Source organism: Ambystoma mexicanum, chromosome 11 (assembly GCF_040938575.1).
Source record: "Ambystoma mexicanum isolate Mex_15411 chromosome 11, UKY_AmexF1_1, whole genome shotgun sequence".
Classification (NCBI taxonomy): domain Eukaryota; kingdom Metazoa; phylum Chordata; class Amphibia; order Caudata; family Ambystomatidae; genus Ambystoma; species Ambystoma mexicanum.
Window position 1 is genome coordinate 1095776693 of NC_090934.1, and position 11644 is coordinate 1095788336.

Genomic DNA, 11644 nt, shown 5'->3' on the forward strand with positions numbered 1-11644 from the left:
GGGCTAGAAGAAGCCCAGCAGTCCAGCTGCCCTGCGGCCCAGCCCAGCGGAGAGAGTGCAACCAGGCCCCACTCCGACACAGGCGCAGAGGCCCACAGACCCATCCCTCTCTGGGGCCACCCTGTCTGAAAGGAAATAAAGCACACGAGGGCCACGAAAATCGGCCAGAAGCGCCCACGGCTGGCAGAGGAAGCATACCCAGAGGCTGGGGGAGGCAGCAGGAGGAGAGAGAGGCAGACAACATAAAGGGAAGCATACCCTGCCGTGCCGGTGACCTGTGGCTAACAGAAGGCACACAGGCAGAAGACCACATGGTGCCAGGTGAGGACAGCAGATAAACCAGGGAGAAGGAGGTTACACAGGGGACGAGAGCCGGTGCACACTGAACAATATTGACCACAGCGCAATTCACGCAAATAATTAGTGAAACAGGACCGCTACTCGCCCTGTAGGCCCGAGAGGCTTGTGCCGCAGGGAGAACTATTAAGGCACACTGAAGTGCACTAGAGAAGGGACAGCACAATAAGCTCCCCCAGCAGAGAAAGAGGGTGCATGACAACCCACAGAAAAGCTAGAACCTACAGCTGAGAAGACCAGGAACCGAATCCAGGACATTCAGAATCCGATAGGCGCGGGGCACGGACGAACCCAGACCCACTGACTATCAAGCAGTGTCAAAAAGGGCTCCAGAGAGATAATGCCAAATAGGAAAACAGAGGGAAATTCTAAGCAAACCAGCATAGCAGCCTTCACTAAAACACCCGGAAATAAACAACATGCTCAACATAATACAGCAATGGCCACCTCAAGTGCAACACAACAAGCGGGAAACACGAATGAAGGACCGATCCTAGAAGCAATAGCTGCCCTGAATGCGTCCCTTGAAGCCAAAATGGACACAGCGCTAGGGGCCCTCAATACATCCTTAGAAAATAAACTAGATATGGTCATGGTAGATGTGGGCCTCCATTGCCAGGATGCCAGAAACTTGACAGACAGACTAACAATAATGGAACAACAAGTGAGGCAAAACACCATGGACGTCGCTGTCACACAAACACAAATGTCGGAGGTGATGCAGAAGATCAAGATCCTTGAACAGAGGGCGGAAGACGCGGAAGGAAGGGCACAAAGGAATAATATCCACATCGTCGGGCTTCCGGAGGGCGAAGAGGGCAGGGATCCCACAGAATATGTCTAAACCATGCTGCTCCAGGAGATCAGGGCTGGAACACTGTCCCAGGGTTTCGCGGTGGAGAGGGCGCACAGAGCACTGACTAAAAGACCTCAGCCAGGTGCCCCTCGAGAGCGATGATCACCAGATTCATGAATTTCAGGGACAAAGAGAAGATACTATCATTCTCAAGAGAAGGGGAAGTGATTACAAGGAACTCCGACAAGATCACCAACTACCCAGATTATATAGTCATGGTCCAAAAACAGAGAGCGAGATTCAGCCCAACCAAAGAGCACCTCAGGACTGCAGGAGTGCGATACATGCTCCTATACACCGCCAAACTTAAGGTAATACATCAAGGGAAATCGTGCTTCTTTTTTGTTTTTTCTTTTTTTAAACTTTTCTTTATTGGCAAGAAGTAGTAGCTGGCACATTACAAGTTACAACAACAACACACATTACATATTTAAAGCATGGATGATAAGGGACAGATTTGACAGGAGGCCACACATAATGCTGATAGAGGTTAATAGCAATAAAGGCATTACTGTGCAGTATGATCCGTCCCCGGATCTGGAGACGGAGGAGATGATAGAAGCTCCAGGTCCATCTTACGGTTCAAATAGCTACAAAACTCTGTCCATATGTTTGTAGGTCGAGCTGTACTAGCCAACATGTTAATGTAGTCTTCTTCACAAGATTGTGTCCAGGTGAGGGCTTTCAGCCACATTTCTAGGGAAGGGGGGATCTAGGCTTCCAACATTGCAGGATGCATTTCTTGGCCACAATCGCCGCCACATTCAGAAATTTAGCCTCCCGTTTCGCTTCAGTTCCCTCCCACAGGCCAAACAGAAGAGACAGGGGGTCAGGGGAGACAGAAAACCCCACAATCTTGGAGAGGGTCTCAAGCACCGCATGCCAGAACGGGGCCAGCGCCCCACAGGACCAGAACATGTGAGCATGGTCAGCATCATTAGATCTGCATCTTTGACAGGGGTGGGATTGATCTCGGGCAAACTTCCCAATCGCATAGGGAGTGTAGTACAGGCGATTGAGCAGCTTGTATTGAACACATCTAACTCTGGAATTAAGAGAAACCTTGCGAGTATGTATGCACATTTTGGTCCACATCTCATCCGTGATGTCTAATCCCAGATCATGGCTCCAAGCATCTCGAACAGCATGGGGGGATCAACGGCTCACGCCCCCAACATTTTATACAGGGAGGACACAATGCCCTTACCACCAGCGGAATTGGCAATATAGCAGACCTCGGGAGACTCAGGGGGTTCGTCAGGATACAAAGGCCACATATCTTGGACTGCCGCCCTAAGTCGGAAGTATTGCAGCAATTCCAGCGAGGACTTGGAGTGCCCCGGTTTCCAGGTATCAGGGGTAATGAATTTCCCATCAGGGAATAGGTCGGAGAAAGATCTGTATCCCAGGTCTGACCAGTGACGGATAAAGAGCCTATCCTGTGTGGGGGAGAGGCCAAGGATTGACCAGAGGGGAAGCCATTTGTAGTACGGGGGGGGGAGCCAGAACCGGGCATCAGAATCTGCCGCCACGCTCTTATTGTGGAGGCGACTGGGTCAGCAGGGGCCTCCGAGCGATACGAGTGAAAAAGGATCAAGGACATGACATTAATCTCCTTGGTCGCCAGGATTTCAAGTTTAACGTGTGGGGGGGGGTCCTGATGATGGTTCCAATATGTAGCATGCTGAGCCTGAGCGGCTGTCCGATACTGGGCGAGATCAGGTGCACTAAATCCACCCTTCTCATAAGGTAGGGTCATAAGTTGCCACTTTCTGCGCACAGCACCAGCGTGCCACAAGAAACGGGCGCATCCCGCGTGCAGGTCCGCAAAATACTGTTTACCCGGCCAAAGTGGGACGTTAGCAAATATGTATAGGAGCTTCGGGACTATAATAATTTTTATCCGGGACAGTCTCCCTGATAGTGAGAGGGGGAGGTTCCGCCATTTCTCCATCCTGGCCTCAGCATATTGTGCGGCAGCCCCGTAGTTGTCGGACAGTAAGGAGGATTTTGAGAGGGACACCTGAACCCCCAGGTATTTGATGCCCTCAGGCACCGATTTGAGCGGAAATTTGCATGCAGGTTGGGTCGTTGCGGGCGTGAGGGGAAACATTTCTGATTTGGTGTAGTTTATGGTGAAACCCGAGAATGTGCCAATTTTGATAATTTTGCGCATGATCGGGTCAAGGTGAACTGAGGGGTCTCTAATGTATAAAAGCACGTCATCGGCGTACAATGATATAATTTCGGGGTATCCCGCAGGCGAATCCCTTTGCGCACGTGGTTGCTTCGCACACTATCTGCCATGGGCTCAATGGCCATAGCGAATAACAAGGGAGAAAACGGGCACCCCTGCCGCGTCCCCCTGTGGAGGGAAAAGGGATCCGACAGGTGGGAGTTAACCAGAACCCTGGCCACTGGGTCAGTGTATAATAGTTTAATGCAGGGCAACATGTAAGGGCCGATCCCCATCTTCTCCAGCACCGCCCAGAGGTATTGCCACGAGACCATGTCGAACGCCTTTTGGGCATCAAGCGTCACAGCCACCGCATTGGCTTGAGGGTCGATTCTAGAGATAACGTTAAACAGTCGCCGAATGTTTAATGCCGTGGAACGGGTGGGGACAAAACCACTTTGGTCTGGGTGAATCAGGTATTTCATGATGGGGAGGAGGAACCTATTTGCTATGATTTTGGCAAAGATTTTAGTATCGGTGTTGATGAGGGACAGAGGTCTATAGGAGCCACATTCATCGAGGGCCTTGCCCGGTTTGGGAAGCACGGTGATAACAGCCTCGCGGAAGGACCGGGGAAGGGTAGACAGACGCAGCGACTCTTCCCAAACCTCGTGAAGCCGTGGAGTAAGTAGGCCAACATGTTCCTGATAGAACTCGGCAGTTAGGGAAATTGTGCTTCTTTGACTCAACCGAAGAGGCCCGCATCTGGATGGACCAACAAGGCATCCCCCAGCAAAGACAGAGAAATCCGAATAACAACGAGAACCAGCCCCGGTGAAAGGGAGCGCCGACAGCTAGGAATAAGACGTCAACAAAGTAACTTGACCAGGCCAGATGTACAGCACGAAGGAGCGACTTGCTCCAATCCAGCCGTGATGGCACAGAAAAACCACACCCCTAATAAGAGCGTTCTACAAGTTTGGATGCTAGTTTGGCGGCATCACACTGTGGCAAGCCAGTTCCACTTTCGCGGACAGAGCAAGAGAAGCAGCGAGGCCCGAGCAGGGGGAGGGTGGCTGGGTGTTAGTTTGGAAGTTTTTGTTTACATGTTGGTTAGTAATGGGTACGGCTGGTTGGCACACAGCACTAACGGTGGGAAGGACAACTTATGCAATCACAGAACAGCTCGAGTGATCGGAGACCGGAAAGAAATACAGCAACAAACCAGGGGAAATCACCCCGGACGCAAAGGCAAAAGGACCCTGAGGAAGGCAGAACGCCCCAAGGGATGGACATAAGAAGAAGAAACAGGGCGAAAAACAAGATGAAGGATATGGGACAACAGGGCCCGGGAAAACAATACATATATGGGCCCAGATGAGATAACAAAAGCAACCTGGAATGTGCGAGGACTCAATGCCTATGTCAAAAGACTCAGAGTATATGCCTGGTTAAACAAGATGAAAGTTAAGATAGCAATGCTGCAAGAGACCCATCTAACATCAGAAAAACAGGCCAAGATGAGCAAGAAATGGGGAGGGCAGGTATACAGTACTACATACTCGAACTATGCAAGGTGAGCATTAATATGGATTGCGCCGGGAGTACCGTTCCAGCCGATAAAGCAAGAAAGTGATCCAGAGGGAAGACTAGTGCTGGTGCACGGAATGCTAGAAAACAGGGAAATATGTCTGATCAATACCTAAGCCTCAAACCATGATGCAACAGAATTCTTCAAGAACTTAGCGCCCAAACTGGCTCAATACAGGGAAGCTCCGTTCATCTGGGCAGGAGACTTTAATTGCACCTTCGATCCACTTCTTGACAGGTCGGACGACAAGCATAGGAAGCCAGCACCCCCTGCTAAAGAGCTCCAGAAGACCCTCGCAAAACTGCAGTTGGTGGACATCTGGAGGCAGGTACACGGAAGCGGGAGAGGGTACACACACTATAGCACATCCCACGGAATATTTACACAAATAGACTACCTATTTACGGGCACTGAGTCTCTAATAGAATTCACAGGAATTGACATAAAAGCACGCACACTCTCAGACCACGCCCTGATATTAGCAACATGGACACACACCCACAGGAAAACCCCAATTCCAACATGGCGCCTCCAAGCTGAAGCTCTAAAGGAGGGCGAACTTGAAGAACACCTGCATGAGGTGATAGAAGACTATTTTGAACACAACAAGGGTAGCGTAGAAAGTAATGCCACGCTCTGGGACGCATTCAAGTTAGTAATAAGAGGGGCGGCAATTGGGAAAACAGGAGGGTTGAAAGGAGCAATTATGGAAGAACTTGACAAACTGGAAAGGGAGATAAAAACGGAGGAACATAGAGCAGAGAGGGCGGACGAGGAACCCAGGGAACTACTGGAGTTAAGAACGAGATGCATAGAACTCTGGGAAACACTAGGAAAGCTGAATTATGGGAAATATTTACAGAGATTGCATGCAGAAGGGGATAAACCTAGTAGACTCCTAGCATGGCTTACTAAACAGGAAAACAAGAGAGACCCCATAGTTGTACTAAAAGATGGAACAGGGACAGAGGTCAGGAATCAGGACGATATAAACAATCTATTCGCCGGCTTTTATGAGGGGCTCTATGCCCCTAATCCAGAGGTGGAGCCGGAGGACATCGTAGACGCCCTAGCAGAGATTAGGCTACCAAAACTAACAGTAGAACAGGCCCAACTATTGGATGCCCCTATTACGGTGGATGAAATCAAGACAGGGATTTCCGAGCTCCCCTCGGGCAAATCTCCAGGCCCAGACGGGCTCCCGGGCGAGTTTTATAAGACATATAAGGGCACTATCGCCCCAAAATTGCTAGAAACATACCAGGAGGCATATGGGAAAGCACAACTACCTAACAGCATGTTGGAAATGATAATTGTACCGATCCTCAAACCACGGAAGTCCCCGGTAGAGTGTGCCTCCTATAGGCCGATCTCTCTCCTCAACCAAGACACTAAAATACTCACAGCGGTACTAGCTAACTGTCTGAAATTAGTAATACCCACATTGATCCACTCAGACCAGACGGGCTAGGTCCCAGGGCGCAACACAGTTATGCAGTAGTGTCATTAGACACCATTAAAGCCTTCGACACTGTGAGCTGGAAGTGGTTGCTGAGTGTCTTGGCCCACTTTGGTATAGGGGAAGGGTTTCTTAGATGGATCAGGCTGCTATACAGAGACCCCAGAGCAAGAGTGAAAACGGGAAGATATATTTCGAAAGCCTGGAGAATATACAGAGGAACCAAACAGGGTTGCCTACTGTCACCAATGTTAGACATAATGGCTCTGGAACCGTGGGCCGTCTTTCTCGGGGCAGAATACGGGGACACAGGGATAGATATAGATGGAGTGGTGCATTAGATCTCGCTGTATTCAGATGACATCCTTCTCTTCATAGAGAACCCGCGCACCACCTTGCCTCCTAGAAGCGGCTGGTGCATACAACAGATTCTCAGGGATAGCCATCAATAAAGAGAAGTCCGTCCTATTTCCCCTGGCTGACTTGAAGCGAGTCCCCCCGAGACAAACTTCCAGACATGGGTCTAGCATGGGCACCACGCACCTTCTGATATTTGGGAATAGAGATACATCACAACACCGCAGAGTCACACGAACGCAACACACAGGCAGCCCTAGATAAAATTGAAAAGGCCATCAGCTTTTGGGAGATGCTCCCGCTGGGGATGATGGGAAGAGCGGCCATTCTGAAGGTGGTGGTACTCCCACGGCTGTTATACTACTTTACGAACATTCTGCACGCCATACCCAGAGCCTTCTTCATGAATCTGAACACAATAACACAGGAATTCCTGTGGGGAGGGGGGAGGTGTAGAATCGCTATGACAACCCTGCAGAGGGAGTATGAGGAAGGAGGCATCAGATTGCCAGATTTCGAAAAATACTACCTAGCAGGGAAACTGCAATTTGTTGTGAAATGGCTAGGGGAAGACGAATCAATAGACAAAATACTCTTTCAGCCAGCACTGAAACTATATTACATACGAGAATTACCATGGATTGACAAATCCCTGCTTAGGACCCTGCCAAACATGCTCAAGCTCGCAACGGACCTGTGGGCGAGGGCGTGGACACTCCAGAGGGCAAAAGATCCCTGTTCAACACAGATCCCACTAGTGGGATTACTAGGCACAGACACAAATACATTGGCAATACAGAGATCCCAATGGGAAGCCAAAGGGGTGGCGCAAATAGGAGATCTAAGGAAGGACAAGCAATGGGTGGAGTTCCAAGACATGGTGGATGAATATGACATACATGAAGGCCAATTCATCCTATATAACACAATAATACTGACAATTAAGAAGAGGTGGCCGGAATGGCCAGAACAAGACGATATAGGAGGTGAACTAGACAAATTGTATGATATATCAGAAGGGGGACACACAACCTCCAGGCTATACGAACAAATGCTCAGACCCAATAACCAGCAAGAGCTACACATAAGAGGACTCTGGGAAGAAGAACTTGGAAGACCCCTTAGTGACCAGGAATGGACCAGGGCGCTGAGATACCCTAAAAAGGTATCGAGGAACGCAAGGTTCAGGCAAGCACAATTATACACCACGCATAGGGCGTACCTCACGCCCAAAAGGACGAATAGAATGAAGCCGGGAGACCCCCGCACATGCCACCTCTGCCCTGACGAGGAAGCAGACATGATACACATGTTCTAGACCTGCCCAGTGATACAGATCTTTTGGGACAGAATCAGGCACAGAGTGGCCGGAAGTGCACTCCAAATAAAATTGGAGAACACGGAACTGTACCTGCTAGGCCTCTTCCCGAGAGGAGGCAGTCATAGGTTGCACCTTGCAAAAATGAAAGATCTAATATGCATACTAGCTAAACGGCGGATAGCATTGGCGTGGAACTCAAAGGAGGGCCCGACAGTAGACTCATGGTGGGCAGACCTCAGGAAGCGGGCAATGGCAGAAACAACGGTGTGGATGAGAGTGGCGCAGAAAGGAGAAGGGGAAACAGGACAAAAAATAACAGCAAGGAACTCCCTGATGCAGAACTTATTCGAACAAAGAGGAAAGTGAAGAGGACAATTCTAGAAGGGAAGAGGAACAGTAGAGGAAGGACGTAAAGACACTCGAGGAGCCCCCGAGAACAGGAGGGCATAAACCGAAACACTCTGAAACTACCACAGGGACAGAGGCAGCCCGAAGCAACACGATCGCCTAATCACTCTGAGATGGAAGATGAGAAGTGATACCCACGCATAGTGCCAAACAGCCAATTATGTTATATGTTTTGTTTGTTTTTGTAATGTTATTAAAAATCAATCAATAAAGATTTTTTTTTTTAAAGTATGGTATAGGGCGCCATGTTCCCATGCATGCCTCCATTGCCTTGTAGTGGTTGTGGGCAAGGCCTCGGCTTCTGGGTGCATGGGCGGAGGCCGTAGGCCTCTGCATGTACCCAAGAGGCTAGGGCTTCTCCACAGCCTTGCTTCAGGGAGGGCAGTAAGACATTGCCACATGGAAGGCTTTTTTTACCATCACAGTTTTGCAATATGGACCTTTTTACGCAGCTACTCACATATACTTCATTGGTAGGTAGCTGCACAGGCGACTATCCTTTTATGGTGAGTGCAGGCAGCCTCCATTGGGGATGGGGAGTGAATTGGAGACAATATGAGGATATTTCCAGTCGGTGTACTATGTTGTGTTGTGCCTGCAAAGCCCCTACCTGTTGTCAGGAAAGCTACGTGGCCACATGTTTCCATGCATGGCTTTATTGCCTCTAGTCGGTGTGTCCAAGGACTAAGCTCTTAGGTGCATGGGCGGAGGCTGTAGGACTCCGCATGTACCCAAGAGCCTAGGCTTGGGGACAATCCCGACGATGGAAAGCAGCCGTTGTATGGGACTACTGTGATATTGGTATGTGGATTGCACACATATGTATAAAGAGTGCATTCTCTTTGCCTTAGCTCATTTGGATAAGTTATTATAACCATACCTTCTGACATCCCACAGACTTTTAAATATGTAAATCACGTTTGTAGAATCATTGTGGGGGACATGTTAGATTGCTTACAGCAGCAGTGGTAAGGCATGCCACCATTTGCCTTTGGAATGGTGTGGCTGTAAACAGAGCATTGCTTCAGGGAGTGGAGGAGGACATTGGAACATGCATGGGAGCACTGTTGCAATGGTATCTCGAGTGCACACATATGTATACAGCGTGCATTTCATTTGCCTGCGCTAACTTTGGTAAGTTATTATAACCGTACCTTGTTCCATCCCACACACTTTTCAATATGTGAATGTTCTAAGGTTCTCGCCTTTGTAGAACCATTGTGGAGGACATGTTAGACTTGCTACAGCAGCATCGGCGAGATATGCCACCATTTGCTTGTGGAATGGTGTGGCCGTGAACAGAGCCTTGCTTCAGGGATTGTACTAAGACAGTGGGACATGAAAGGATTTTTTTACCATCCCACTTTTGTGCCATGGACCATGTATGCACATTAATAAACGTAAAGTGTGTCAGCGGAAAAAAAACAACAAGTTATGGAGGAACCCGTCTATGGAACTAGGAGGGGGGCACCCAAATTCAGAACCACAGATCAAACCATACCAAGAGCAAAGAAATTTAGAAACCATAAATGTTTTATTTGTATTTCATTATATGTTTAAAATATACATATTGAATCATGTTTCGAGCTCATTATCTGAATAATACCATTTAATTAGAAAATTGAAAAACACAGTTCTTTTCTAAAAACACGACTGATAATTCAGTCAACGCTAACTTGATGTAGCCAAGCAGTCTGAACGTCATGTCGGTTGAAGGGGATCATCCAGCTGGCGGTCAGAGGCTACGGCCACATTTAACAATATAAGAACCGCCGTAGCTTGCTAGACAAAATAATGTTGGTTACTTCTGAAGTTAAGACCAACAGAAAAAAGAAGAAGGGGTGCCGTGCGTCAACTACTATACTGTCATGACCTATTGAATACACTGGGTCCGACATGTAAATAGACAGTAGTTTCGATGGTACAAGGCATCTAAGCTGATTCACAATTGATGCCCATCTTCTTCAGGACGGTGCACTCCCATCAGATGTATGCCACAGGATTTTATAATGTGGAAAACTGCATGTGTAAGGCGATAATGCGTTCAGCTGTAAAGATTTGTGCAGGCTGAATCCATAATTTTGCCTAAAACATAAAACAAAAATAGAAAGACACACACATCAATCACACGAATTCAAAAATAATTAGTGCAATAAATATTACGCTAAAGTTTAAATATTTAAATAATAAACTAAAAATGTGATTTTGGTAGGAATGATCTTGTGAATAACGAACCGGGAAAATGCCTCCCTCCAAAATGATAAGGCAAAAAATCCTCCAAACTTGATAACGGGAGAAATGGGTATAGCAATTAATTCTTAAATTACCATTATCTCAACCTTGAATGCTGGTCACCTTTTCCCGAATGTAAATCCTGAGAAATAAATGTAGGCCAGCAAAACCAGTTCTCTATGAAGTAGAACTGCGGAAAACAAAAAACGACAAATAGGAACATGTTATAATCACAGAGAGGCAATGATAAATTAGAAACCTCTCGGAAAAATAGAAAAAGACCACCGAGGTGCAGTCCTTCCCAATGTATTCACAGGGCAAAGACATTCTGCTCACCTGAATAAGGATAAACAAGGCGAAAAAGACATTAATCTTGACATTGTGTTGCAGGCGACAGATGACATCAAGGCGTCTGCAAAAAGTTGTCCTATCAGGATGGAATGGTGTTCGGCGTGGCGTAATGAGCACACCAAAAACTAACTAGATAAATAAATAAATAAATAAACAATATGCCGCCAGTGCAAGGTGTTATCATAACACAACATAATTGTTTTGAGATGGTCGGCCTGATAGTAATCGAATTGTGTTCCCAAATCTTTCAAATTATTTCGACACAGAGCAAAATGCTCAGCAGATGTGATTACTGCCGTGCTCATAAAAGTGTCAATAAATGTAAAAAAGGGTAAAAGATTCCTAAATGTTTTAAAGCGTTTTGCAGAGCATTTTCAGCATATAACACCCATGCAACTGACTAGCAGTTTCCCAACCAATAGTAAAAGCCAGATTTATTTGCTTTGTAACAATATCCAAATAATGTCCCGTTTTTCAAAATGCACGTTGCTAGAGGCGCAAAGCCTCGGCTTTCAGAATGTGGCTGCAAGCCTTAC

At 47.6% G+C, this 11644-nt stretch overlaps 1 long non-coding RNA gene across 1 annotated transcript; it reads right to left on the reverse strand.

Annotated features, from left to right (window-relative positions):
* Positions 1-10040: 10040 nt before the first annotated feature.
* LOC138504827 (uncharacterized) lies at positions 10041-11220 on the reverse strand. Its single transcript, XR_011279997.1, has 3 exons — positions 11094-11220; positions 10853-10947; positions 10041-10610 (listed from the first exon to the last, which is right to left on the reverse strand). It is a non-coding gene; the product is annotated as an uncharacterized lncRNA (long non-coding RNA).
* Positions 11221-11644: the final 424 nt, after the last annotated feature.